At 44.0% G+C, this 27,747-nt stretch overlaps 1 protein-coding gene across 2 annotated transcripts in view; it reads right to left on the bottom strand.

Annotated features, from left to right (window-relative positions):
• Positions 1-11,451, bottom strand: part of ZMIZ2 (zinc finger MIZ-type containing 2) — a 101,928-nt gene extending 90,477 nt beyond the window's left edge. Inside the window, exon 1 of one of the 2 annotated variants that reach the window (XM_070765330.1) lies at positions 11,081-11,451. The gene's annotated coding sequence lies outside the window, so the exon portion shown is untranslated. Of the gene's footprint in view, positions 1-10,454; positions 10,847-11,080 lie in introns of those variants that run through there. The other variant, XM_070765329.1, reaches the window with a different exon arrangement.
• Between the last annotated feature and the right edge of the window lie 16,296 nt (positions 11,452-27,747).

Raw genomic sequence — 27,747 nt, 5'->3', positions numbered from 1 at the left:
TCAACCTTTTTTGGGCCACGGCACATTTTTTACATTTACAAAATCCTGGGGCACACCACCAACCAAAATGACACAAATCTAATAAATAGATAGATAGACAGATAGACAGATAGACAGATAGACAGATAGACAGATACATACATACATACCCTGTTTCCCCGATAGTAAGACACCCCCGATTGTAAGACGTATCGGGGGTTTCAGGGGGGTCGGCTAATATAAGCCATACCCCGAAAGTAAGACATACGGGGGTATTGCCGGGGGGGGAGCCCGATGACGTCGCTTCCAAGCTCCCCGCGCGCCCCTCGCCTTCGCCTCACCGTGGCGCCACCGCCTCTTCCCCAGCTTGGCAAAGCGAAGGACGGCGCTGGTCCGAAGCGAGCCGAGCGGGCGGCGGCTTGCAGCGAAGGCGCTCGTCCCAGCAACCAAGTCCTGCCGAGGCTCGGCTGCAAGCGGCCAGCGAGGCCGACCGGCTCCGAGGCGAGCGGTCGGAGCTGCGCCCTCCTTCGCCCGCCTCCTTTCCGGCAGGCAGGTGGGGCTGCCCAACTGCGCAGAGCGGCTCCTCCCCTCCAGACACACGCTTCCCCGACACGCGTCTGTGGCTCCACGCGTGCATGCCGCTTGCAGCCCTGAGGTTGAACTTGGAAAAGGGCTCACGAGGCTCCTGTCCCACGGCTGCCCTTCTGGACTCTGGGGAGATGCCTTCGGGAACGCGACCCTTTCAATTTTTTCCCAATGTAAGACATACCCCGAAAGTAAGACGTAGTGGGGCTTTTGGGGGTAAAAAGAAAGTAAGACACTGTCTTACTTTCGGGGAAACACGGTACATACATAACCCCCTCATATATACAATCCCATGTAACATCCCCTTATAAATGCAGTCAATCATCAATCATCCCTCCTCAAATTTATACCACTGTCTCATTTCTGGGTACTTCTCCTGTCTTTCCCCCTTTTCTCTCTCATGTTTCTCATTTCTCTCTCTTCCTCCCTTTTCCCCTCATTCCTTCTCCCTCTCACTTCTCCTCTTTTTCCATCCCTGTCTCTCTCCCCCCCTTATGCGTGTATGTGTATACACACTCGAACCATTTCCAAAACCAGTTGAGGGCTGGGGTTTTTTTCTCTTTTATTCTTTTCAAAAACAGGTGTGGGCTGGGGGGGTTTCTTATTATTTGGGTGCTTTTTACCATATGCTTCAAGAATCACCTCTCTCTCTTTTGTTTCTCTCTCCTCTCATTCTCTGCCTCAATCATTTTATCATTTCTCCTTTTTTCTCCCTTTTGTTCTCATTTCTCTCTCTCTCCTTTCCTCTCCCTATCTGTCTCTCTTGATTTCTCTCTCTTGCTATCTCTCTTTTTCTCTCTTGCTTTCCTTCTCTCTCTCTCTCTCGTTCTCTCTCTTATTTTCTCTCTCTCTCTCTCTTGTTCTTTCTCTCATGCTTTCTCTCTCTTGTTCTTTCTCTCTCTCTTTTGCTCTCTCTTTCTCTTATTTTCTTTCTCTCACTCTCTCTTGTTCTCTCTCTTATTTTCTTTCTCTCTCTCTTGTTCTCTCTCTTATTTTCTCTCTCTCTCTCTCTGTTGCTCTCTCGTTCTCTCTTATTTTCTTTCTCGATCTCTCTCTTGTTCTCTCTCTTATTTTCATTCTCTCTCTCTTGTTCTTTCTCTCTCTCTCATGCTTTCTCTCTCTTGTTCTCTCTCGCTCTCTCTGTTGCTCTCTCTCTCTCGTTCTCTCTCTTATTTTCTTTCTCTCTCTCTCTCTGTTGCTCTCTCGTTCTCTCTTATTTTCTTTCTCTCTCTCTCTTTTTCTCTCTCTTGTTCTTTCTCTCTCCCTCATGCTTTCTCTCCCTTGTTCTCTCTCTCTCTCTCTCTGTTGCTCTCTCTCTCTCATTCTCTCTCTTCCTTTCTTCTCTGTGGAGGCCGGCGAAGGTTTTCCTTAGTTTGAATGTTCTGAGCAAGCTGGCAGGGGGATGGGAAGCAGCCCCTTTTCTGACAGCCCGGGACGGGACTGTGAGAGGGGTGGGCGTTCCCACAGCGCTCGGAGCGGCTAGCGGCCAGATCGCCAGCGCCGCTGCAGCCACCGCTGTAGGAGGAGCCGCGCCCCAAGAAAGCCGGAGAGAAGGACGGATCGGTCGGGCAGGGTCAGCCACAAGTGGAAGCCTCAGCCCTGGAGCTCCCACTTGCAGAAGCCGCCCCTCCCCCCGGCTATTGCCTGCCGCCCCCGCCCCCACTATTAGCGAGGAGAAGCCATGCGCGCGAGGGGGCCGACTTTCAAAACAACCTTTGCCGGCCTCCCGTGGGAGGGTGCCAATAGCAGCGGCAGCAGCGGGCAATAGCCGGGGGGGGCCGGTTTCTGCAAGTGGGAGCTCCAGGGCTGAAGCCTCAGCCCTGGAGCTCCCACTTGCAGGAGCCACCTCGCGGCACACCTGACCATGTCTCGTGGCACACTAGTGTGCCGCAGCACACCGGTTGAAAAACACTGCTCCAGACTATACAGATTGAGTTCATGAAGTCTTTCCTGATACGTTTTATGCTTAAGACCTTCCATCATTCTTGTAGCCCATCTTTGGACCCGTTCAATTTTGTCAATATCTCTTTGTAGGTGAGGTCTCCAGAACTGAACACAGTATTCCAAATGTGGTCTCACCAGCGCTCTATATAAGGGGATCACAATCTCCCTCTTCCTGCTTGTTATACCTTGTTATATAAGAGCGGTTGCAGAAACTGGGCACGGCCAGTCTAGCAAAGAGAAGGACCAGGGGAGACATGATAGCAGTCTTCCAATACTCGAGGGGATGCCACACAGAGGAGGGGAGTCAGACTGTTTTCCAAGGCACCAGAAGGCCAAACAAGGAATAAGGGAGGAAAACTGACCACGGAGAGATTCAACCTGGAAATAAGCCGCCCAGAGTCTACGGAGAGGGGCAGCATACAAATCTAATAAATAAATAAAATAAAGTAGAAACTTTCTGACAGAGTGATCAACCAGTGAAATAACTTGTCTATGGAGGTTGTGAGAGCTACAAAACCTGAGCCTTTCAAGAGGAGATTGGACGGTCATTTGTCTGAAATGGTGTGGGGACTCCTGCTTGAGTGGGGGTGGGGGGGTTAGACTAGATGATTTAGAAGGTCCCTAACCTAATTTAATTATGAAAGCAAGAACCAACTAAGCTGCAAATTACTTGTTTTTATAATGCCCTTTATTGAGGTGAAATCCAGCAGGTTCTGACAGGTCTGGAAAACCAGTAGCGGAAATTTTGAGTAGTTTGGAGAACTGCAAATACAGATGGGAATGGAGATTTTGCAGTATCCTTCCCCTGCCATGCCCCCCAAGCCACCAAAAATTTGAAATTCACCAAAGCCCTTTATGTCTGAATTATATCAAACCATGATCAAACATAAGGTTTCAGACCTTAAGTTAAAAAGCATTAATGCAGGGCAGCAAACATTCCAGACTATATCTCAGGAAGCTCAAACTGCCCAAAGAGCTGCTGATACAATTCTACAGAGGAATCACTGAGTCTGTCATCTGCACCTCTATAACTGTCAGGTTTGGTTCTACAACCCAACAAGACCAACACAAACTTCAGGGGATAATCAAAACTGCACAAAAAGCAATTGCTGCCAACCTGCCTTCCATTGAGGACCTGTATAGTGCACGAGTCAAAAAGAGGGCTGTGAAAATATTTACTGACCCCTCACATCCTGGACATAAACTGTTTCAACTCCCATCCTCGAAACATTGCTACAGAGCACTGCACACCAAGACAACTAGACACAAGGACAACTGCTAAACAAATAGCACTGGAAGTGATGTGCTGGTGCCTGGAGGCTGTTGGGGTCTGGATGGGTGTCAACAGACTCAAACTCAACTCAGATAAGACGGAGTGGCTGTGGGTTCTGCTTCCCAAGGACAATTCCATCTGTCCGTCCATAACCCTAGGGGGGGGGAATTATTGACCCCCTCAGAGAGGGTCCGCAACTTAGGCGTCCTCCTCGATCCACAGCTCACATTAGAGAAACATATTTCAGCTGTGGCGAGGGGGGCGTTTGCCCAGGTTCGCCTGGTGCACCAGTTGCGGCCCTATTTGGACCGGGACTCACTGCTCACAGTCACTCATGCCCTCATCACCTCGAGGCTCGACTACTGTAATGCTCTCTACATGGGGCTACCTTTGAAAAGTGTTTGGAAACTTCAGATCGTGCAGAATGCAGCTGCGAGAGCAATCATGGGCCTCCCAAGGCATGCCCATGTTACACCAACACTCCGCAGTCTGCATTGGTTGCCGATCAATTTCCGGTCACAATTCAAAGTGTTGGTTATGACCTATAAAGCCATTCATAGCATCGGACCAGAATATCTCCGGGACCGTCTTCTGCCGCACGAATCCCAGCGACCGGTTAGGTCCCACAGAGTTGGCCTTCTCCAGGTCCCGTCGACTAAGCAATGTCGTTTGGCGGGACCCAGGAGAAGACCCTTCTCTGTGGCGGCCCCGACCCTCTAGAACCAGCTCCCCCCAGATATCAGGGTTGCCCCCACCCTCCTTGCCTTTCGGAAGCTCCTTAAAACCCACCTCTGTTGTCAGGCATGGGGGAATTGAAATTTTCCTTCCCCCTAGGCTTATAGAATTTATATATGTATGCTAGTATGTATGAGTGGTTCTTTAAATTGGGGTTTTTTAGATTGTCTTTTAATATTAGATTTGTTTACATTGTCTTTTTACATTGTTGTTAGCCGCCCCGAGTCTTCTGAGAGAGGCGGCATACAAATCTAATAAATAAATAAATAAATAAATAAATAAATAAATAAATAAATAAATAAATAAATAAATAAATAAATAAATAAAATAATTTCCTCAACACTGTCAAACTATTTACTAAGTCTGCACTACTATTACTATTAGTTTTTTCTCATCATTCCTATCACCTATTTCCTCCCACTTATGACTGTATGACTATAACTTGTTGCTTGTATACTTAAGATTTTTATTAATACTGATTGTTTCTTCATTGCTTATTTGACCCCTATGACAATAATTAAGTGTTGTGCCTCATGATTCTTGACAAATGTATATTTTCTTTTATATACATTGAGAGCATATGCACCAAAGACAAATCCCTTTTGTGTCCAATCACACTTGACCAATAAAGAATTCTATTCTATAATGTTTACCATCATCATCATCATCATCATCATCATCATCATTATTAGATTTGTATACCGCCCTTCTCCGAAGACTCGGGGAGGCTTGGTTTATTCTATCTTTGCAAGGTTGTTTTTTAAAATATTCTTTAAATTTAATATATGTATTTCCAAAGCTGAAGAGAATTCTAGAGGCCTGTTCATTAACTGATCACATTATAAATACATTTGACAAAATACCGGTACAACTGTCATCAGCTAGTATCCTGTCAGTTGGGAATTATGGGATTTGTCATCCAATACATTCATAGGAATTCTAGTTATGAAAGTTGATGCAATATCACCACAGTATTGGATTCTGATTTAATCAACAAATCCAATAAAATGATTTTTTTACTGATTTCAATATAGTCACTCCATGTATGACTAAAGTTGCCTTTGCATGTCATATCTATATGGGTTGATTTTCAATTAATCAATAAAACACAGTCCCAACGTATGCTCTATTCAGCAATATAGTTAAGCAAATAATGGCTTAGTTGTGTTGACTTATCTAACATGGTTCACAAGATTTAGATTTTTTTCCCCTGGATGTCTGAATACAAGTAGTCTACAATGTAGAACTACAACTGAGCCCAAAGTTTCTATGATTAAGTGAGACATTTTAAAAATGAGGTTTACCCCATTTTACAACCTTTCTTGCCACAGTTGTTAAATGAATCACTGCAGTTGATACATTAGCAACCTGGTTGTTAAGTAAATCTAGTTTCCCCATTGACTTTGCTTGTCAAAAGATGATCACATGACCTTGGCACACAGCAATGGCCATAACAATGAATCACTTGCCATCACATAATCATGGCAATGCTACAAAAACTGTTACTGTGAAAAATAGCCACCTTTTTCTGTGCCATTGTAACTTTGAACAGTCATTAAATGAACTGTTGTTCGAGAACTACCTCTACTGCTTTACTTGATCTCATTTTAGACACTACTGCTTTGTTAATAATGGACTAGATAATGTGATGCATAGTTTTCCTTCCTTTATACTTCCAGAAGAATCTGGATGAGGTATCAGGAATCCATGTGTGCAACTCCTTGCTTGATTGTCACATCATTGGCAATTGTTTGTTCAACCTAACAGCTCCAGTTGCCAACAGAGGAGAAGTCATCAAGTTAGGATTTAGGAAGACATTGACATAGAAATTTCATTCAGCTGAACCCAAGACACTGATGCTTCTAATTCTATTTAAAAGACAAATAAATGCCAAGATTTCAATCCTGAAATTGTTCCACCATCAATGCTTCCGCAAAACATTATGTTCCTTTTAAATCATAACTTTAATTTTGATATGCTTGCCTCTCCAATCTCAAACCTTTTGGATTATGGCTTGAGGATTGTCAGGAAATAAAGGAGTCATATTAATGACTTTCTATCCAGGAAAAATGGCCCTAATCTTAAACCTTTGCCATAATAGGCAATCTTCTGTAAATATATAAAGACTCAGGCCCAAATTCTTTTAGGTCACCCATGACAGTCAGCCATAAACTAGTATTATGCTAGACTCCCACATCATACAAAACAAAAAGACAGCACACAATTCAGAGCAACATCTGAAACAGGTCATCATACAGTGCCTAAGATTTACTTGCAAGTAAGGAAAACTTCCAAGCTCAAATCCCACTGAAAATAATGTATCTTATCAATATTTTCTAACAAAAGTCACTCATACTATAATGAGATGAAACTGGCAGCAGCAACAATCATCAAACTGGACAGACTGGACAAGTTTTGATGGCCAAACTTTGTAAATGAGAGGTATCACAATACTTTTAAGGTTTGAAAGTTAAAAGTATCATACAAAGTCCATACATGATTTAGGCTCATCAGACATGGGCTGCTAACAACAAAATACTCACTACATGGCCTGGCATCAAAGAAACTCAGAAAACTTTGCAACCCACATCTGGAAAGAAAAACTATCACCTATCCATTTGCAGGGGCTAAATACAGGTAGTCATTTACTGATTGTCTGAAGTTACAACAGCACTGAAAATAGTGACTCAGACTTCACACTTAACATCGTTGCAACATTCATATGGTCATATGATCAAAACTCAGGCACTTAGCAACTGACTCATATTTATGACAGTTGCAATGTCCTGGGGTCATATGATCACCTTTTGCGACCCCCTTACAGGAAAAGTCAATGGGAAAGCCAGATTCACTTAACAATCATGTTATTAATTTAATAACTGCAATGGTTCACTTCACAACTGTGGCTGGAAAGGTGGTCAAATTGGGCAAAATTCACTTAATAGCTGTCTTGCTTAGCAACAGAAATTTTGCACTCAATTGGGGTTGTAAACTGAGGACTACATCTAGTTCAATATACTATTAAAAACTGAACAATTAAAGAATAACTATAATGAGCTTTGATTAATGATTTGAACAAAATTAAAGATTAAAATCTTACAATAATAATAATACCAAATTAAACTTGATTCCTCAACATAAGGTAGACTGGGGCTGCCCATACTTGGGGGTGGGGATATACTATGGGGACTTCTGAAGGCCTCTTGCCTGTTACACAAACCACAAGAAGGGAACCTCCATTAGCTTTTTATGGGTGTCCAAACTAAATGAACTGATACTATGCAGCAATGACTGAGTTTGTTTAATGCAAAATATTATGCCAAACCAAGCAAAACCCCTCAATTTGAGGATGGCATGGGAACCCATCTTCTTTGTTGTTTTAAGTACAGTGGATTCATCAGAGTTACTTCTCTAGAAGCAGAAATCTGAGTCAACTATCCAGAAGTGCCTGATAGGTTGACATTACACTTGAGAAATGAACAACATGCTAAAAGAAGGCAATACACCCAAGGAAAACAGACAAAGACAGGGCAGGACAAGCTTTGCCCAACCTACCAAACCAGCCTGCTGAGTGTTCTTAGCTTTGCAATGTACCTGTTCATTCAAATGTTCACCAAAGGACAGGGCTAACTTCATCTTTATATTTTCTTAGTGGAGGAAGGGAGACAAAAAGAAACAGAGATTGTCAGATCAGCCTGGCAATAAGCCACCTCCTATGTCCCACTGCTATCTGAGCCAAGGTTGGTGAGTTGCACAAGAAACCGTAGAGCTTTTGTGTCCATCCTACCTGGGAAGATAGAAAAGTCTGCCTTGCTTTCAGGTTCTGCTCATAGGAGGAGCTGTTACTCTGTGGAAGTGCATATGGGTTGTACACAAAAGAGTCTGTATTCAATTCCTGGTATCTCCAAAAGGAAAAGAAAAGGCCACACACCTGAGTGACAGTTGTTTCGCACCTTAATTCAAAGATGGGAAACTTGGGGGGGGGAGTCACAAAAAGAGACAAGTCCAGAGATTTGATGAGACTGTGGAGATGGGCATCCCTGATCATTTGAAGCCGGCTACTGATTTGTTTCCTAGAGATTGCCTTTTAAGCAGAGGCCTAAAGTATCCATTTGTATCTCTGTTGATGAAAAGTAGCAAAAAACAAAAAAGCAAGATTAAAAACAAATAAATTTGTGGTAAGGGCCTGTGAAAAGTCAACACAAGGCTTATGAGAGGCTTATTCCTGATTTATTAGGTAGGATTCAATTATATACTCTACACACAACACTCAGCCGTAAGACTTGGTGAATAAACAAAATTTCTGACGTTAAGTAGCAGGTCATCTCAAAACAAAATAATTTGGCTTTGGCTGATATGCTAACCAACTCAATACTGAGTTAAAAAGGGCCACATATATGATTTTAGGAACGTTTACAGGACAGAATAGTGGATATTAAGTGTTTTCATTGTTCTTTTTAGTTTTTTAAAAAAAATTCCAGCACTCCTCTTTTATTTGAGTTCAGTATTTTTTCCCTGAGGGTTAGTCACTCAGATATTTAACATAGGCAGCAAGGTGGGCTACTAAAACTGGTAAAATGAATTTAAAGAATAAGGAGCTCTCCCTCTCCATCTTATATAACCTGAGAGGTTTCCTTTCTGACTGTCTGTCTGTCTGTTTTACTGAATGTTTATCCCACAAACAGAGAGGATAGCAATGATAACAAAGCAAGTTATCAATGGGCTGCAGAAAAAAGCTGTTCTCTCCATTTGCAGCATTCAGCCAATCTGACCAATAAAAAATAACATTTAAAGGTTTTAAAAGTTCAGAAACAAGACCTAAGAAGGCAAAAGACCACAACGGATATACAAATCAGAAGAAAGATGAAATCAAAAGTACACTAAGAACCCCCCCCCTTCAAATAGGATCTCAAGATAGCATTCAACTAGCCGAAAAAGATGAAATCGAGCAAATAATGGGACAGAAGGAGCCTGTGGCTTTATTTGGGCCCTGCCATGTTCTCTTAGTCTGGAACCTCAGGTTGTGAGAAGGACTCAAAACAGCGGCAGGGACTCTGAAAGGGACATCTTTTCAGCTTGCGAAAGTCCAGCTTTCAGACACCAGAAGGCTTCACAAACCATAATCCTTCACCAACTTGAAAGGTAATGCAACCTGATAGAGCTGCTCAATAATACTTGGACTTTCATATCTTCCAGGAGGGTGCTGGGTATTTCTCCCCGTTAGGCTTGTTTTCTGCAGTTCTGTGACCATTGTAATTTGCCCAACAAAAGGCAAAATTCCAGGGGCACTATGGCCAGCACCAAAACATCTTTCCTAGACCAAAAGAAAAGATGCAAGCCACACCACTCTTCATGCCCCCCAAAATGACCCCTGTTCCCAGAAGATCAAAATGATAACCACCAAAGAGTCGGTCCCTGGCACACACCTGGCCCATCAGCCGCTGCCTTCTGCAACCACCCCATCCACATTCCAACCCTGCCGGGGGCGGCCCTAGAGTTAAAAGGCAGGGGCAGCTTCCTGACCACACACCCCCAGGGTGGCAGCTTAGGTTGCCATGGAGACTCAGCCCCCTCGCCGCCGCCGCCGCCTATCTCGGGGCACACACCTTCGTTTCCAAGCCCCCAAACCAACGGACAAGATCCGGAGCAGCACAAACAATCCCCCAACTCGGCCAGGGTTACCCTCAGTCCACCCGTATGGCGCTCCGTTCCCGGCCCGCGCTCCCACCCAGGAACCCCTCAGGGGCAAAACCAAAGAAAAGCGGCTGGGGGTGGGGGGGCAAGGAGAAGAAACGCGATCCGGATGAGGGAAAGGAGGCGAGGGCCTCCTGGCCCACCGGAGCAACCCTTCCCCCCGCGGGTTCAAAAGCCGCCTCCCTCTCCCCCCGCCTTTGAGGGGGAGCCGGCCAGCCACGTTAAAAGGGCCCTGGACAATTACCTCACGGAGCGGGGGCCCTCTGCGTGGCGAGGAGGAAGCCCGGGGGGCAAGCCGCTCTCGCTCTCTGTCGCCTTCTTCCTCCGAAGGCTGGGGCGGGGGGTTCCGCTTCTCCCTTACAACTGCTCCTGTCCCGGTTCCATGGTGGCCGCCCGCCTTGGCTGCGAGGCACGGGAGAGGAGGGCGAGCTGGATGGCGGCGGCCCGGGCGAACTGAGACAAAGCCCCCGGTGCAGGCGGCGGCGGCTGGCTACTGCTGCGGCTGAAGCGCCAGCCCTACGAGCGCCGCGCAGCTCCCCACCTCCATTCTGCCTGCGCCTTCACCTCGCCGCTCCAATTGCACAATAGAGCCGGGGCAGCCTCATCAATATTCATCGCCCTCGCTCTCCCCCCTCCGCCGACGCTTAGACTAGAGCAATGGAGCTCCTATCGCTCGGCTCGCCAGGAGGAGGGAAAGGGACGGAAGGGGGGGGGGGGTGACAGAGCGCGCTTCCCTGGGCGCCCTGCACCTATTGCATCGGATTGCAGGTGACGGACGGATGGGAGGGCGCGCGCACGGCGGCGGCAGCTGCGTGAGATGCTGGGGGGGAGGAAAGGAGGGGGAGCGGGAGCCCCCCCGCGGGAACTCACCTCCCTTCGGGCCGCGCGGAGGGAAAGAGCAGACAAAGGGCGCCGGAGGGCCGGCTGCCGCCCTGCTTTCCTCTGCAGACCCCGCTCCGCAAAGAGGCAGGCTTGGCCTTGAAGCTCCGGCCGCCTGCTTCCGCTCTTCGGCCGATCGGGGTTGCCCGGGAGTGCGCGGCGGGCGCTGGGGTAGGCTGGGGGCGGGCCGGGAGAAGGTCTCGCGTCTCAGGGCCGCCGAGCGTGCCGGGAAGAGAAAGGACGGCGGGGTTAGCTTGGTGTAAAGCGGCCGAAGCGCAGAGAGGTCTCAAGCTCGCGGGGCAAAGCTCGGTGCAGCCCTACAGGCGGCCCGACGGCAAAGGCCCGACACCCGTTGCGCCCCCGAGAGGAGAAGCCGCGCACTGAACTGGAACGCATCTGCTGGCTTTGCAGGGATGGAGCCGCCAGGAAGGAGCAATGACCCGGATCAGGCGTCTTTCTCCAACCAGGCGTCCGCTCTAGCAGTCGCCCATAACCTGCTCATTTATGTAGAGCAGGGGTCCACAAACTTGGCAACTTTAAGACTTGTGGACTTCAACTGCCAGAATTCTCCAGCCAGCTATGTGTGTGCTATGCTGGCTGGAGAATTCTGGGAGTTGAAGTCCACAAGTTTTAAAGTTGCCAAGTTTGGGGACCCCTGATGTAGAGCAAGGGCTCAAGCCTTGGCATCTTTCAGACCTGTGGACTTCCCACTCCCCAAATTCCCCAGCCAGAATTCTGGAGTTGAACTACACAGGTCTGAAAGTAGCCGTGCTTGGACAACCCTGATGTTGAGGAGGAAGGCAGCCCATAGTTCCCAGCCATAGACTGATTTGTGCAAAAGGGGCCTAGAAAAGGATTTCAATATGTGTGGGGGACAAAATGTGATGGACTGTTCCTCCAAAGCAGGGGTGGGCTACTGCCCGGAGCAGTGGGGGAGAATGCAGTGGAGCTCCACCCCAGAGCATCCAATTTGCACTGAAATATGTTGAAACAAAATGCCTAAGCCACACCCACATTGTGGTAGTAAAAATGCTGGTAGCCCATCACTGTTCCAAAGTACCACTGAAGATGTTCTCTAGCCCAGTAAGGAAATGTTTGGAAGCTAAGCAGCAAACTCAGAACAAACCAGAGAACAAACTGCCACCACCATGTACCAGCCGAGCTACAAATATTTTCCATTTATCCAAGGATTGGAATAGGAGTCCGGGAAATCCAGAAGCTTCACATTGGTGATTTAATTTTTAAAGGCAGGTTTAAATTTGATTTTACGAAGAACCAGGATCTGGCATTGCAATAAGCTGTGATACAGTTGGTGTGAGAACCTAAGGGATCAAAACTGGAAGAATATAAGAGACATAGAAACATAGACATGTGCACAAAAGTCAGTAGGATCCATAACACTAAGAATACTTTTTTTCCACTTCATTGCCATTGCACAAAAGAGGGGAAAAGTCAAAGCTACATATCCCTTTTTTCTGATTAATACACCTTTGTTAAAAAGCACTAACTTTTGTGAGTTTCATTAGATGAATTTGATAGAATGAGGTGCAGCACATAAAACCTGATGCTTTTAATAAAATGTACTGATTGGGAAAAATGCCACTGGAGGTTTGTTTATTTGTTTGTTTTGTTTTTTGCTTTACATGGAATGACATAACTCCTACATATTATGATAGTGATTTTTCAAAAAGCCAGAATGCAATTGTATTGCTGTATTAAGTAAGCCGAAGGGTCTTCAAAAGTCCATTTCCAACAGTGGCTGAAATGTGGATTTCCTCACTTCTTCAAGAAGCCAAATTCTACTGAATTGAAATGCACCATGAAGCTTCTTAGTACTGAGTACTTGGTGCACTCCTATCCAGGGACACTGCTATTTTATATCCAGGAATAGAGAGCTATTCTGATCACTGTGAGGTATTACAGATAGTCCTTAATTTACAACAGTTCGTTTAGTGACTTTTCAAAGTTACAATGGCACTAAAAAAAGTGACTTGTGGCCATTTTTCACATGACCATTGCAGCATCTCAATGGTCACCATGAGGTAGAAGTTGGAATGCAAAAGAATCAGGTTAGGTGGGCATGGAAAGAAATATTATTAGAATATTATTAGAATGATAGAATGATAAGTTGACATTCTACATGTTATTTTGTTTTTACTTTTTTTTTATGCCAAGTGGAATGCCAGGTCAATTACACTGTATTCAATATATTTATATGTAAACAATAAAAACAATAAAAATGTAAAATATCTTTATATAAATATATGTAAACAATAAAAATATTTATCTTAAAAAACCCAAAACCATGCTGGGTTAAATGTCTTGTCTTGGAAATGATTTTTGAAAGATATTTTAAAGTTTATGATGCGAAGAGTCACCCTCTGAAAAAGAACAAAACAATTAAAAAAGAAAAAGCAACTAGACAAGTGATGGGAGCCTGGAGGTTGGGGTGGCAGGGAGTGTCCCTGTTTAGTGGCATTGTCAGCATAATTTAGCAGGTGCCCATGAAACTCACATAACTGCATTCCGCCCTTCCCTCCAAATGGCAAAATGTCTGTTTGGAGAAACATGCTACTTTTTTTTCTCCAATGAAAGTAAATTTCTTGGAATAATGAGCAGAGGTTTTGATACCATGCAACAAATGAAGTACTCCACCACAACTAACATGCAAATGATAGTCTTTTTCATTTTTTTCTATCTGTTATTCTATTTGGACTCTCTAAATCGGTATTTTACAAACTTGCCAACCAACTCAGTCAAAATCCACACATCTTAAAGTATGTTTGGCTGAGGAATTTTGGGAGCTCTACACACCTTAAAGTTGCCAAGATTGAAAAACGCTGCTCTGAACCTGTGAACAAGGCTTGGCTCACCCACCTCAGTTTACTTCTCTTCTTCTTGTGCCATATCCGTCAGTGCTGGGTTGCTCCCGGCTTGGCCAATGGTGTGAAGTGGTAGCACCAGCAGTGGAAGGCTCTACCCTCCCGCCCTGGAAACAAGTGTGCGCGCAAACTAACAGCAATGGGTTTTAGAACCCACTATTGTTATCCGCCATCAGACATTGGCGATCATTTTGGTGAACCTATTTTTAATCAACAGCTGCATGAAAAAGTGCTGCTGGTTTTGTCCAAACCAGTCTCTTAGACTTTGAAGCCAATATATTCTTCTGCCTGGGCCTTATTTGCCTTCAATTTTTTCCTGGAGGATTAAATTAAGTATTTTGTATTCCGGGTGTTGCACATGTCACATGTCCAAAATATTCTAACTTTAACTTTTTTACGGGTTAGCTTGCTAGTGAAGTAAATTCAACCCCTGGATAGAAAATTGAGGCAAGAGTCAATATAATGACATTTCTGCCTAAAGAACAAGTGGCTTCTTTTTCAAGCAAATGCAAGCATGTTAACTATTGGGTAAGCAATAACCTAGCTATTCATTTCTGAAACTGAACCAGGATTTTTTGTTGTTGTTTAGAAACAAAGTACTAGTTAGTACTATCCCAGCAGCTTTGGTAGTTATATGCAGTGATACTTCTGTGGAGCAGATTTGAAAATGCAGCTATGAATTCAACAAGAGGATTAATGTATATTTTATCATCTTGAGAAGCAAGATGTCTTAAAATGATTACATACTGAATCTAAAAATACCTTAGTTGCTGGTGCACAACTGGAGAAAATATAGGTATTCCACAACTTGCAACCATAATTGAGCTCAACATTTCTGTTGTTAAGCAAGACCGCAGGGGGGGGTCTTTTCTGTAGCTGCCCTGGCTCCATGGAACCAACTCCCCCTCCCCCATGTCCATATTGCTCCCGCTCTACTGGCCGTCCCAAAGGCTGCAAAAACCTGGCTTTGGCAGTCTGCGGGCCATAAATTTTTACATCTGGCACGGCTGAGTCATGTTTAATTGGTATGTATGTTGTTTGATAGATTAGATTCATGGGTTCTATGACGGGAGTCCTCAGAGAGGGGCGGCATACAAATCTAATAAATTACAATTATTATTATTATTATTATTTATAATTTTAGTATATGGGTTTTATAGTTGGGGTTATTTGTAGTTTATTATTGATATCTGACTTCTTTTTATTACTGTATTTGTATTGTTGTAAGCCACCTTGAGTTCTACAGGGTTGAACAGCATAGAAGTTGAATGAATGAATGAATGAATGAATGAATGAATGAATGAATGAATGAATGAATGAATGAATTTGGTAAGTGAATTGCTACAGTGGTTAAGATAGCAACATAGTTGTTAAATGAATCTGGCTCTCCATTGACTGTTTCACAGAAGCTTGTAAAAGATGATCATATGACCTCAGGACACCGCAACTATGATAAATATGAATGAACTGCCAAACATCTGAATTTTGATCATGTAACCACGGAGATGCTGCAATGGTCATAAGTGAGACAAATGGTCCTTAGTCACTTTTTCAGTGCCATTGTAACTTTGAATGGTCACTAAACAAACTTGTAAGTTGAGGACTATCTGCTATTATACAGAAAGAAAGGAGAAGGAGGAAAGGATGCCTCTAACAGGGGCCTCTACCTTCCCTCACCCTGGGGTACAGAAACCTGGTACACAATGGGGTGAGACTACTGATTGATACTTATCTCCAAGCTTCAGGATTTAATCTCTCAGGACCTGCAGGGAGGGAGGAAGGAGAGTTTGAGATAAAGGCTTTTGTAAGGGAGAGTTATCAGAAAAGGGGATGATGCAATTAACTTGCCTAAGAAAGACGGGAGGTGGGAAGCCCACTTACCCCCACTGGTAGATTGTAGGTCATATGCCTTAGACCTCTTGCTGAACAATATTCCTGATCCTAATCTATATTCCTGAAATACTGTAAAAAAAAGTTTGGGATAGATATTTTTCCCCCTCCTGGATATTTAACCAATTCCTAGTCTTGGAATTCTTTTCAGACTGCTTTGTGCAACACAGGCTGGGATTGTTGACTGCTCTTAAAACCACCAAAGGGGGAAAAACAGTACACTTTGCACTGGCAAAGAGAATTGACTGTTATTATATTACAGCTGGTCCTTGATTTATTATGTCAATTGAACCCAAAATTTCTATTGCTAAGTGAGTTTTGCTCCATTTTAGGACTTTACTTGCAACAGTTGCTAAATGAAGTGTTGGCAGTTGTTAAGTGAATCTGACTTCCCCATTGACTTTGCTTGTCAAAAGGAACTCTGGATATTAAAACCATCAGCATTTGAATTTTGATCATGTGATGATGGAGATGCCACAATGGTTGTAAGTATGAAAAAGGTTCATAAGTCACTTTTTTTAGTATCCATTGTAACTGCGAACGGTCACTAAATGAACTGTTGGGTCAGAGAGGGGGGGAAAGAAGACTGTGAATCAGTCTAAAAAGGCATTCCCGGTTGAGCAAAGCATCAAAAGCATGTTTGACTCCTGTCCAAATGCTGTCATGAGTCAAACATACCAGAAATCTAAATTCTAAGAATGCATTAAAAACCAGAGGACCATCAGTAATTTATGCATGCTTTTGGAAAGCTTAAAAAAAGAGAGAAAGGGAAAGAGTGGGAAATATCTGTTGGCTTTTTGTAAAAGCAATTTTTACAGTTGGAATACAACTCCCAGCACGTCTTTAAGGATGGGGCTGATGAGAATTATAATAAGAATTCATCAGGCTGTTAGATTGGAGAAACTTTAAATAAACAGTTGAATGAAAAGAAGAGGAGAATCAGAAAAAAAATGTTTCTCGGGATAACTGTGATGCGTATCTACAAACTCAAAGCCACCAAGAATATTATCGTTAATTACATTTGCAGCTCTTGTCTTCTATTAAGTGTGTAGATTACCTTCTCCTGTTCTTTCAACCATACTATTATGCAAAAATAGAGTTGGCATTGTGTAGCATGCTTATCATCGATTACCTTAGACCTGGTTTACTCCAACCAGAAAATAAAATGTAGGGCTATAACAAAACCTTAATTTTCAGTAGGACTGAAACTGTTTTAAGAAGCTTGTTTCCAGCTTCTAAATCTGATTTATGACAATCCATTACAGTATGCATCTCCATATTTTCTATCATTGCAAACTATCCACCATTCACTGTCTTTTTCTCTTTCTCTTTAAACTTTTTTCTGTTTTGTCTCTCTTTAATTGAGTATGTCATTAACTCCACCCACTTACCGTTTTTTTCTTCTCAACCTATTCACTCTCTGCTACATGTTTGTTCTGCAAGTCAGTCGTCATGCATCTTCTGTACCAAATCTGATCAAATCCTTCAACATATTTTTCTGCTTCAGAATATTTCTTTCTGACCAAATTGCTTTCAGCATGTTCAGTCAGTTTTGTATTTGATTTTTATTCATTCAAAGGCTGTTCGTTCTTGACTATCTTCTGGTTACAACACAAGTCCCACATTCTAATTTTTCCATTAATCAATTTCTACTATAGATTCTCTTTATCATTTCAATAAGCAGCTCTTTTTTATTTATCCTCTTAGCTCTGCAATTTCTGTGTCACTCTCTAACATAATTTGTTTCGCTCTATTTCAAATAACTTCTCTTTTACATCCCTGTTATTTCTGTAAATTGTCTCTCTGCTAATACTTTTTCAGATAGAATTCATACATGTCTTCATGTAGTCATTCTACTTTGACTCTAGTTTCTTTCATGTTTTCCCCTTTTCTTCTATGTTTCCTCCCAAGATCTTTTCTTGACATTACAAAAATAATCCACATTCAGAACGACTCGTCATCTTTCTAGCCTTCACTAATTATTTCAGTCATTCAACACAAACAATAATAACCATCATGCTTTTAGACTGATATTCATTTATTTGCTATGTTTATTTGTTAAATGGTTTGTGTTTAAATCTTATATTCAGAAATAATGTATTAAGCAGATCTTTGCACATTTTTCTTGGGTCTCCCTATAGCCCAAGTCACTTTTAAAAATACCATCTCGTGTTGTTCTAACCTATCCATCACATCATCAAACAAAATATTTTCTTCTTGACTGCTTTAATTGTTAATTGTATAATTGTATAAATTAATTGTCCATAACTGTTCAATTCATCCTTACCATTCAATGAAGTGTGACATGCAACTATCACCAACAAATAGATTCCTACTATCATATACATCCTTGACAACCCTGAAACAGCAAATTCTTACTTTCTGACATTAATTTTAGCCCTTCTATTCATAATGAAACCTGCACTTTCATTTCCCGTCATGTAGTCATAAACTTCACAAGATCAGACCCATCTTCATTTAGATCAGTTACCATGTTTCCTTTCACTTGGATTCACAGAGAGTGACAGTATATCAATTTTTCTTTCTTTTATTTGTTAATTCATGCAGTTTTTCATTTATTATTCCAAGTCACAATCTTCTATTTGCAATGGACTGCTAGACTTGACAGGTGCCTATTGTACTTTTGATCATTTGGTGCTTTCAAAAATGCTTTTTAGTAACACAAAGAAGGTGTAGGCTAGATTACAAGTCTTAGTTGTATTTGTGTCAGATGGAGTCTACTTAATGACAGAGACTCTATGGATCAGGTTCAGTTCATTTTAATCCATGTCACAAATGTCACCCAACGCTGAATTTTACTGCTCATGCTATTCTATGCAAGCTAATGTACCATTGCTCATATCTCACCAAATTGAAAGTGCATGAAGTTTACTGATTCATACAAATAGTCCTTGACTTATGACCATAAAGGAACTTGCCCATTACAGTAGTAAGTTGTGAGAGTCATAAAATAGATAATTAAATTATTTAATTTCTAAGCAAACAAATTGTTTGCTAGGATGAGTTTTTGCTGAAAGCCAAATGTAATTATCAAATATGAGTGTAAGTTAAACAGTAACAAAGAGTCAAATCTAATATTACCATATTTTCCCAAAAATAATACATGTCCACATAGGAAGGCCAATCAGGCTTTTCAGCGCATGCGCTGAAATGAACCGCAACTACTTTCCAGGGAAAGGGGATACATGCCCCATGTATCCCACATGTTCTGCCGGCGTGTCTCAATTGCCCGTAATTACAGGGTAATTAGTCCAGGAAGACACACACCACATGATAAAAGGAAAACCCAAAAGTTTTTATAAACAGAAAAATAGAAACAGCTCCCTTTTTAAATGCCAAAGGGATTTTCTGGTACACACAAGGCACAGGTTAAATGCAGTCAAATTGCTCACCCAATAACTGGGAAATTGAGTCCAATTCTAAAGTTCAGAGAGTCCACACACACAATCCTGAACAGCAAAAACCATGATCTTGACGAAACAATGAATCAGATAAATTCCCATGAAGCTAAAACACCAGGCTACACTTTTATCTGTAGCACTAATTACAGCAGCCCCACCCAACCACAGGTGGCCTCATTTTCTCTTGTAATAATCCTTTAGTTGTTGTCTCCTATGCATCACTCTACGCATGCGTGGATGTGTCATTAATTCTTGTTCAGAATCCAGGGATGATACAGATGATTGATCTCCCCCTGGGCTGTCTGCCAAAGTCCCCTCTTCCCTGTCACTCATGCTTCCTTGGTCAGAGGAGACTTCATCATCAGATTCTACTGGGAGCAAAACAGGCCTGCAGCATGTGGATGTCTCCCCCACATCCACCTCCACATTCCTTGGGGCAGGAGCTGGGCCAGAGCTAACCACAACACCACATACCCTTTATCAAGGCATATTGCTCACTGCCCGCTCTTGCCCATTTGTTCCAAGTCCCCACCCTTTCCTCAGAGAGAGAGAAGGTGGCGGCAGCAGCAGCAACTCACCCAGCAATTAAACTCATGTCCAGTGGTATGGAATGGTGAGAAAGAGCCGAGACCGTGGGAGGGACCTTCTGCATCTCACTGACGGATGGGGGCCAGATAGTAATGGGCAGCCAAAATTTTTACTGCCACGCTGTGGCTGTGGCTTATTTTGTGGGTGTGGCTTGATGGTCATGTGACTGGGTAGGAGTGGCTTGCTGGCCATGTGACCAGGTGGGAGGGGATCATCATCATTCAAGTGAACTGTTAAGTCTTTGACTTACAACCTCACCAGTGTCACTCACTGGGTGGCCAATTTGCTTCATGTTTTCCCTGGGTCACTCCCTGCCTCAGGCTGGGTAGCTAGGTGAACAGGTGCTGCTCAGCTGTTGAGAAAAGAGGCGGGTGGAAATGGGTCCCCTGCAATTCCTGCCGGTGCTGGTCTCCCTGCCATTTTCCGAAGAGGAGGAGGATGGAAAGGGGGGATTTAAAATATCGAAAAGCCAAGGGAGAGTTACAAGGTTATTATTGCCACATGATGCCTTTTCATCTCAGCTGCGGGTGGAGCGAAGGCTTTGCAAGGGGAAAAAGACGGCAGCCCAGGCCGCTTTGGCGTGGCTCACCTCTCCTTTTTCCCTTGCTGCTGCACGCTTCTTGCTTTTTTCCTCTTTCCTCCTTCCTGGCCTCAGGAGGTGGCCGAGTGAGGCTGGAGGGGAGCTGGGCAGGAGAGAGGGAAGCTCATCCGAGGCCAGGAAGGAGGAAAGAGGAAAAAAGTGAGGAGCGCAGATGCAGCAGCAGGGAAAAAAAGGAGAGCACAGCCAAGACCAGTAATCTTGGAAGTGACTGCCACCAGTCAGCGGGAGCTGACCACACAGCTTCATTTCCGCTGGTGGAACTGTGTTCCACCCCGTCCTGCCTGCTGCCCATCCCTGGGGCCAGAGGTCTCTCCCCCTTCAGAGCCTTGATCTCTGCCTTTCCTCCTCCTCCTCCTCCTCCTCCCAGGCAAAGCTGTGTTTCAAAACACTGCCAGAGGCAGAGCCCAGAGGAAGACAGCCAGTACCATGTGGTGTACACAACGCTGCAGCAGAGAGAGTTAGTAAAACTGCCTGTGCATGCCCGCCTTTCGCTTGAGCTCTCTCTCTCTCTTTCCCGGCCAGAACTAGGAGCCACTCTTTTTCAAGCCAGCGCTCTTTTGGCCGGGAGAGAGAGAGAGACAGAGAGAACAAGCAACAAGTTGCCTGGGTTTTTAGGTTTTCCCTGACTGGTTTTGGAAATACCACTGCCATGCCCGCCACCACAGAAGCTGCAGCTGATGAGACGTGCATCTTGTAGCCTTCCCCACCCCACCTGCCACCCCCAAATTGCATACCACCATGAGATGCACATCCTACCTGACACTATAGCTCTGTCACATTCCTCAATGTTGTGTCCAGGGAAGCACGGTGTAACAGAAAACTCATGAGTTCAAGAAGTTTGATTGAACTTGTGAGAAGTTTTCTTTTTCAATTACCTTCCCTGGACATAACACCGAGGAATGCAATGAAGCTACAAGTGTCAGATAAGATGTGTGTATCATGGCACCACATGTCCCACCTGCCAGAAATGAGTCTCTGTGAGATTCATCACACCGCCGCCTCACGGAGCAGGACTCTGCAAGGCTTATTGTGCCATTACATGCACAACGGCAGCACTACTGCAAGGTTCAGCATACAGGCACAGCCACGAGTGGCAGGACACCAGCTGTGCCAGTATGACGAAACTCGGGGCAGTCCTACTGTTCATGCATGCAACGGTACAATAAGCCTTGCAGAGTTCTCCTCCACGAGGTAGTGGTGGCGGGCCAGTCACTTGGCTGGTGCCAAGAACAGAGAGAGGAGGCAGTGGCAATGGGACATACAGTCCCATACTCTCTGCCTAATGCACTCCCAAAATAAAACCACCACCACCACCACCACCCGATAATAAGGCCTAGGCCATATTTTAGAGGTTGGAGAAACATGGTAGCAGTTAATTCATACCTTAGTTTTCCTCTTGGGGGACATTCATTGAAGAGATTTTGCTAAAGATTTTCCTAAATATAATGACCCGTGGTGGTGCTGCAGGGGTAAAATGCAGTACTGCAAGCTACTTCTGCCTGCCAGCTGCCTGCAGTTCAGCAGTTCACTGCTCACCGACTCAGGGTTGACTCAGCCTTCTATCCTTCTGAGGACCCAGATTGTTGGGAGTAGCATGAATCTCTGTAAACCGCTTAGAGAGGACTGTACAGCACTGTGAAGTGATATATAAGTGCTACTTCTAGTACTAAGGACAGAGAGGTAACAGCAATAATCAGTCAAGGTGCATTTTCCATGCAGAAGTAAAAATATGTGTCTTGTTGCTGATCCCTGCTGGTCTCACTTCTCCTTAATATAGCCCCTTCCAGATGCTCTTGCAGAAAGTGTTGTTAGGGTTCCAAGTAATATACCCATAGCAAACAGAACTTGCAGGAAAATAGATTCCTTAAAGAACAATTTTATTTTATATATATCACATTGGCATGGACTGGTGAAAACTAACTCTAAAGGTTCCCACAGTTTTCATCTAATTAAAATAAAGGTTTTCCCCCTCTCCCAACAAATCAATTTACATGGCCCAATCAAAGTTCTGTCCAGTTGCTTAGAAACTTTACTCCTCCTCTTCAACCACCTTTGGGAATGTCCTTGGTTTTCAGGGGAAACTATTCTGTTCTGGCTATAAAAACCCAACTATCTCTATTCCCCCCTCCCTATCCCTCATCACCAGTGTGGCAATGCTGAAGCCTCCAAGATGGCTCCAGTCAGGCCAGCTTCAGAGTTCAGAAGTGCATTGCCCCCTGTGTGTAACTTGCCTTTCCCTTAGGATGATTGATGCCCAGTGGGCACAGAGGGGAATATCAAATGTACCACAGGTACAGATTCAGCTGGGCATGTTTGAGAGATTAGTCCTTTCACCCAATTCTTCAAAATCTGAAGCAAGGCGTGTACAAAATTGTGTTTCTCAAGTTGGTGCTCTCCTGTGTAAAGCCTACAATCCCCAGGGGAATCATCTTGGAGCTTTAAACCTCTGGGCATGGCTGAATTGAAATGTTACAGACCAGACTGCAGCTCAGCTTTATAGTTTGGGGGCCACCACAGAGAAGGGATAAACTTGCCTCTCCAAAAGAAAGAATCTGGAACAGACTTTCTGGTTCATCTGCATTTCCAAGCCACTCTGACAACTTAATATGTGACCAATGTTTTTTCTTGGATTCCACAAAGTTGGTTGTAAAACAGAGAGCATTTTTACCCTTTCAAACAAGGAAGCCTTTTTCTTCTTCCTTCCATACAGTGGAAAACCCCAGCCATGTTAAACCCCAGTTGCAAAGAAAAGGCATTGCTTGCCAATGAATCTCCCCCAGAGAAAAATGAAAGGAATGTCAAGACTCTTGGTACTATCCCAAAAAGGCAACATGGCATTGAAACTGCATGCTGCACATTCTTCCTTTGAAACCATGCCCTCCCACTGGTTTTCCAAGCAACCCACTGAAAGGAAATGTTGGTCCAAAAGACAATCTTGACTGCAAATCAGTGAATGAGATTATTTGAGTGGCAGTTCCCCCCCCCCCAATTTGGCAGCTACAATCAATCAGAATACAGCTGGAAGGGACCCTGGAGATCTTCTAGTCCAGAGGTGTCCAATTCATGTCATCATTGCAGCAGCATCTGACATATAATGAATTTCCCCCCTTTTGCTAAAAACCAGGCATGGGCGTGGACAGTGTTTGACACATCCAGCCCATGGGCTGCATGTAGACAGCCCTGTTCTAATCCAACTTCTGCTCAAGTAAGAGACCCTATACCATTTCAGATAGGTACAGGATTTTCTTTAAAAACTCTAGTGATAAAGCACCTACATCATCTGAAGGCAAGCCCTTCCACTGTTTAATTGTCCTCACTGTTAGGAAGTCTCTCCTTAATTCCAGGTTGCTTCTCTCCTTACAATAGTTTCCAAACATTGTATCTTGAATTCTAGTGCTTTGGAAAATAAATTGATCCCCCTGTTCATTGTGATCACATCTCCTACATTTCTTTTGCTTCTTAGAGATGTTTGAATCAGAAGACTTCTGCCATTTCAAACCTGTTCAGAAGAACCCCAATCTGTATACAGTTCTAGTTTGTTCCAGTCTTAGTGTTAATTGGCAATTTTATGTAAACATAAGGGTTTGCAAGCAAGTGATAATTACTCCATTCGCCCAAAGAAAATAAATATAAATATATTTTTATAAATATAAATACGTGTTATGCTGTCAAGTAAGTTATCTGGAAGGCAGGGTTTCCACTCAAGACCTGAACATCCACAAACATTAGCTTTTGTCCACACACACAAAAACAGAGAATAGACTAGGAATCAGTCCTAGATCAAGGGTGGGCTATTGCCCGGATGGGGGTTGGGATGCAGTGGGATAGCAAAAATGGAGCTCCACCCCAGAGCACCCAATTTGCACTGAAAGATGTTGAAAGAAAATGCATAAGCCACGCCCATAGTGTGGTAGTAAACATTTTGGTAGCCCTTCACTGTCCTAGATAAACACCCTACATATTCTATCATTTGTGCTGTGAATATGAACTCCTAAGAAAATGTATGAATGAGCAGCTAAAGAAAATGTTGACAGAATGGACCTCAAGAATAAGAGAAACATCTTTCTGCAATTTATAAGACTTAGCAAGCAAAATCCAACTCCCAATAGTTTCATAGAGTTAAAGAAAAGTCCTCCTTTCTACTTCTGAAATAAAACAAAGATGTGTTTATCTGTGTGAAGAGATTTGTGTACAATTCAAGTTTGTTTTCTTGAAAGCAATTTCTGAGCTGAGCATGCACTCAGCTATTTTGGTTTCACAATGATTTGGTCACCTCCTCAAGTTTGCACTTCTTATTAAGAAAGCCAGTCCTATAAATGCCTAAATTCTGTGCTGCATGTGTTCTCATTTTTACATAGTGCACTACAACAATGCTGGGAAAACCCCCTGAATCTTGGCTATGTTCATGGAACATATGTAGATGCCACATACGTGACCGGCTTCAGCCTAACATCCTAACCTAAATCTATCTCAGACAAATCACAACAGGGTTTTGAGTAATGTGTGAGTACTCCCCATGTCAGAGATGTTGCAGTGTGGAAGGAGTTTATTACTCGCAATGTGATATTGTTTTCTAACTTCTTGTTGAACAGTTCTGATTCCCAGTGGTTTTCTGAAGCAATCCAGCTTCTACGATTTCTTGGTCCACGTTCCTTAATCCTTTTGGGTATAGGGAGCAGTAAATGTTTGTTTCTCCAAGAAGCCACACCTTGTTCAATTTTGAAACACCTCACAACTCACAAAATGAGTGGCATAGAATATGAATTGCAAAACTTAACCACTCATAAGACACAGAACAAGATATTGACCTAGTTTGCATATTATACTGAGCTATGGATCAGATCCACTGAATTAGATTTGAATGTGCAAAACAATCAATCATGGTTTACAAAAGCTGAATGCAATGTGGCCTCTTAGTAGAAAAACTGAATATCAACCCTCATTGGCAGTGATGGGCTCCTACGGGAACGGTCAGTAACGCAGTTCCGGCAGCAAAATTTGTAGCTCCACCCCAGAGCACCCAGTTTGCACTGAAAGATGTTGAAACAAAATGCATAAGCCACGCCCATCACTGGTAGCCCATCACTGCTCATTGGTATGACCAATGATAAGAGAATATGAAAGTCATAATAACTTCTTGAAAACTTCAGATTCTCTATTTTTTCCTAAGTGGCAAGTTGTGCCATCATAATTGAGGAGGTGTAAAGAGGTCTGTATAGTAGAAACCACCTCCTGGCACTCTTATGACTTTCAAAAGTGAGGACCCATCACCTGATCAGATTATAGCCTGGCATTCCAAATTCATACAGGCAGCAGATAGAAATTGCTAAAGTATTAGGTCCCCGTGGATTCAAGCTCTCTGTAAATGACAATGTTCTGCTAGGGACTTTTCCTTGCTTTTTGGTTTCACTGGGCCACTCTGCCAGTCTGACTGAAAACTGTGTTACAGTTAGTCCACTGGGAATGGTCCATGATATAGAGGATTTCTCAGTTGAGAAAGGTTTTTAAATTCCTCTTGCACAAGCCATCAACTGAAGAATTGTTCTATAGAGCAGTGTTTCCCAACCGGTGTGCCCAGCTTCTGGTCTCGCAACTTTTTGCGAAGAGAAAAAAGTTATGAGACTGGAAGCTGAGCTTGCTTCTTTGCGCCTTCCAAGTTTTCCAGCAGCTGCGGCGCCCCGCCCAGCTGGAGCTTCCCTGTCAGCAGGTGAGCTTTGGGGCTTGGTGGGAGGGCAGCGGCAGCGGGAGGGTGGCGCGCAGCGGGAGGGTGATGGCGGCGGTAGCGGCAGCGGGCAGGAGCCATGCCGTGGGGCGGTGGCAGGGTGGTCCCTCTCTCTCTCCCCCTCTCTTGCTTTCTCTTTCTCTCCCCCCTCTCTCCCTCTCTCTTTCTCCCAGTAGCCGTGGGGCGACGTCAGGGTGATCAGCTGTGAGGCGGAGCTCCGGAACAGAGGAACAGAGACACCGACGGCGGCGGATGGAAATGCTGGAATTGCGTGGCTGGCACTTGCCTGCTGGCTGGACCAGGATGGAGGCTCAAGCCCCACGTCCATGCCCAGCGCAACGCCAGAAATGTACGGCGTCTAGCCACCACCGTCTGTGCCTCCGTTCTGGAGCTCCGCCTCACAGCTGATCACCCTGCCGTCGCCCCACGGCTACTGGGAGAAAGAGAGAGGGAGAGAGGGGGGAGAGAAAGAGAAAGCAAGAGAGGGAGAGAGAGAAAGAGAGAGGAAGAAAGGGGGGAGAGAAAGAGAGAGAAAGATATAGCAAGAGAGGGAGAGAGAGAAAGAGAGGGAGAGAGGGGGGAGAAAGAGAGAGAAAGAGATAGCAAGAGAGGTAGAGAGAGAAAGAGAGAGGAAGAGAGGGGGGATAGAAAGAGAGAGAAAGAGATAGCAAGAGAGGGAGAGAGAGAGGGAGAGAGAGGGGAGAGAAAGAGATAGCAAGAGAGGGAGAGAGAGAGAGGGAGAGAGGGGGGAGAGAGAAAGAGATAGCAAGAGAGGGAGAGAGAGAAAGAGAGAGGGAGAGAGGGGGAGAGAAAGGAGAGGGGGTAGAGAAAGAGAGAAAGCAAAAGAGAGAGAGAGAGAAAGAGAGAGAGAAAGAGAGAGAAAGCAAGAGAGAGAGAGAAAGAGGGGGGAAGGAGGGTGAGGGAAAGACAGAGAGAGGGAAGGAGGGAGAGAGAAGGAGGGCAAAAAAGAGAGGAAGGAAGGGAGAAACAAAGAGAGATGAGAGAGAGGGGAAAGAAAGAGGAGGGAAGGGAGAGAGAGAGAGAAAGAGGGAGAGAGAAAAATAGAGCGAAATGGAGGAAGAGAGATATTTTTTGTCCAAACTTTTTTTTACACCCCCCCCCCCGCTCAATGTTCCCCAGGATTTTGTAAATGTGAATAATGTGCCACGGCTCAAAAAAGGTTGGGAAACACTGCTATAGAGGTCCAATAAAACCAAGAGAGGGCCAATGGAGAAGGTCAACAAAACCAAGATAGTATTGCTAGACCTAGATACTGGAGGTAAGAGCAGAATCAAGGAAAGAAAAGACAAGATGGCATTGCTACTTCTTGATCCAGTGAGCAAAAGTGGAGAAAGATGCTGAAAAAGAAAGCAAGTAATTTGGCATCTGCTTGACCTTGTGAAAAATTTGTTGTGACTGAGAAATAAATTGTACCTCACTAACCTGGTTCACATGTTGTAAGAAAGCTGTTCTTAACCACGGCTTCTTAGATCAACCACTCTTGAGCAACACACTGATTTACAAGCCACAGCTAGATTCATATGCAACTTTAA

The sequence above is a fragment of the Erythrolamprus reginae genome, chromosome 12 (genome assembly GCF_031021105.1).
Source record: "Erythrolamprus reginae isolate rEryReg1 chromosome 12, rEryReg1.hap1, whole genome shotgun sequence".
Classification (NCBI taxonomy): domain Eukaryota; kingdom Metazoa; phylum Chordata; class Lepidosauria; order Squamata; family Dipsadidae; genus Erythrolamprus; species Erythrolamprus reginae.
The sequence above is the reverse complement of the archived record's forward strand: the minus strand, read 5'-3'. Positions and strand labels throughout refer to the sequence as shown.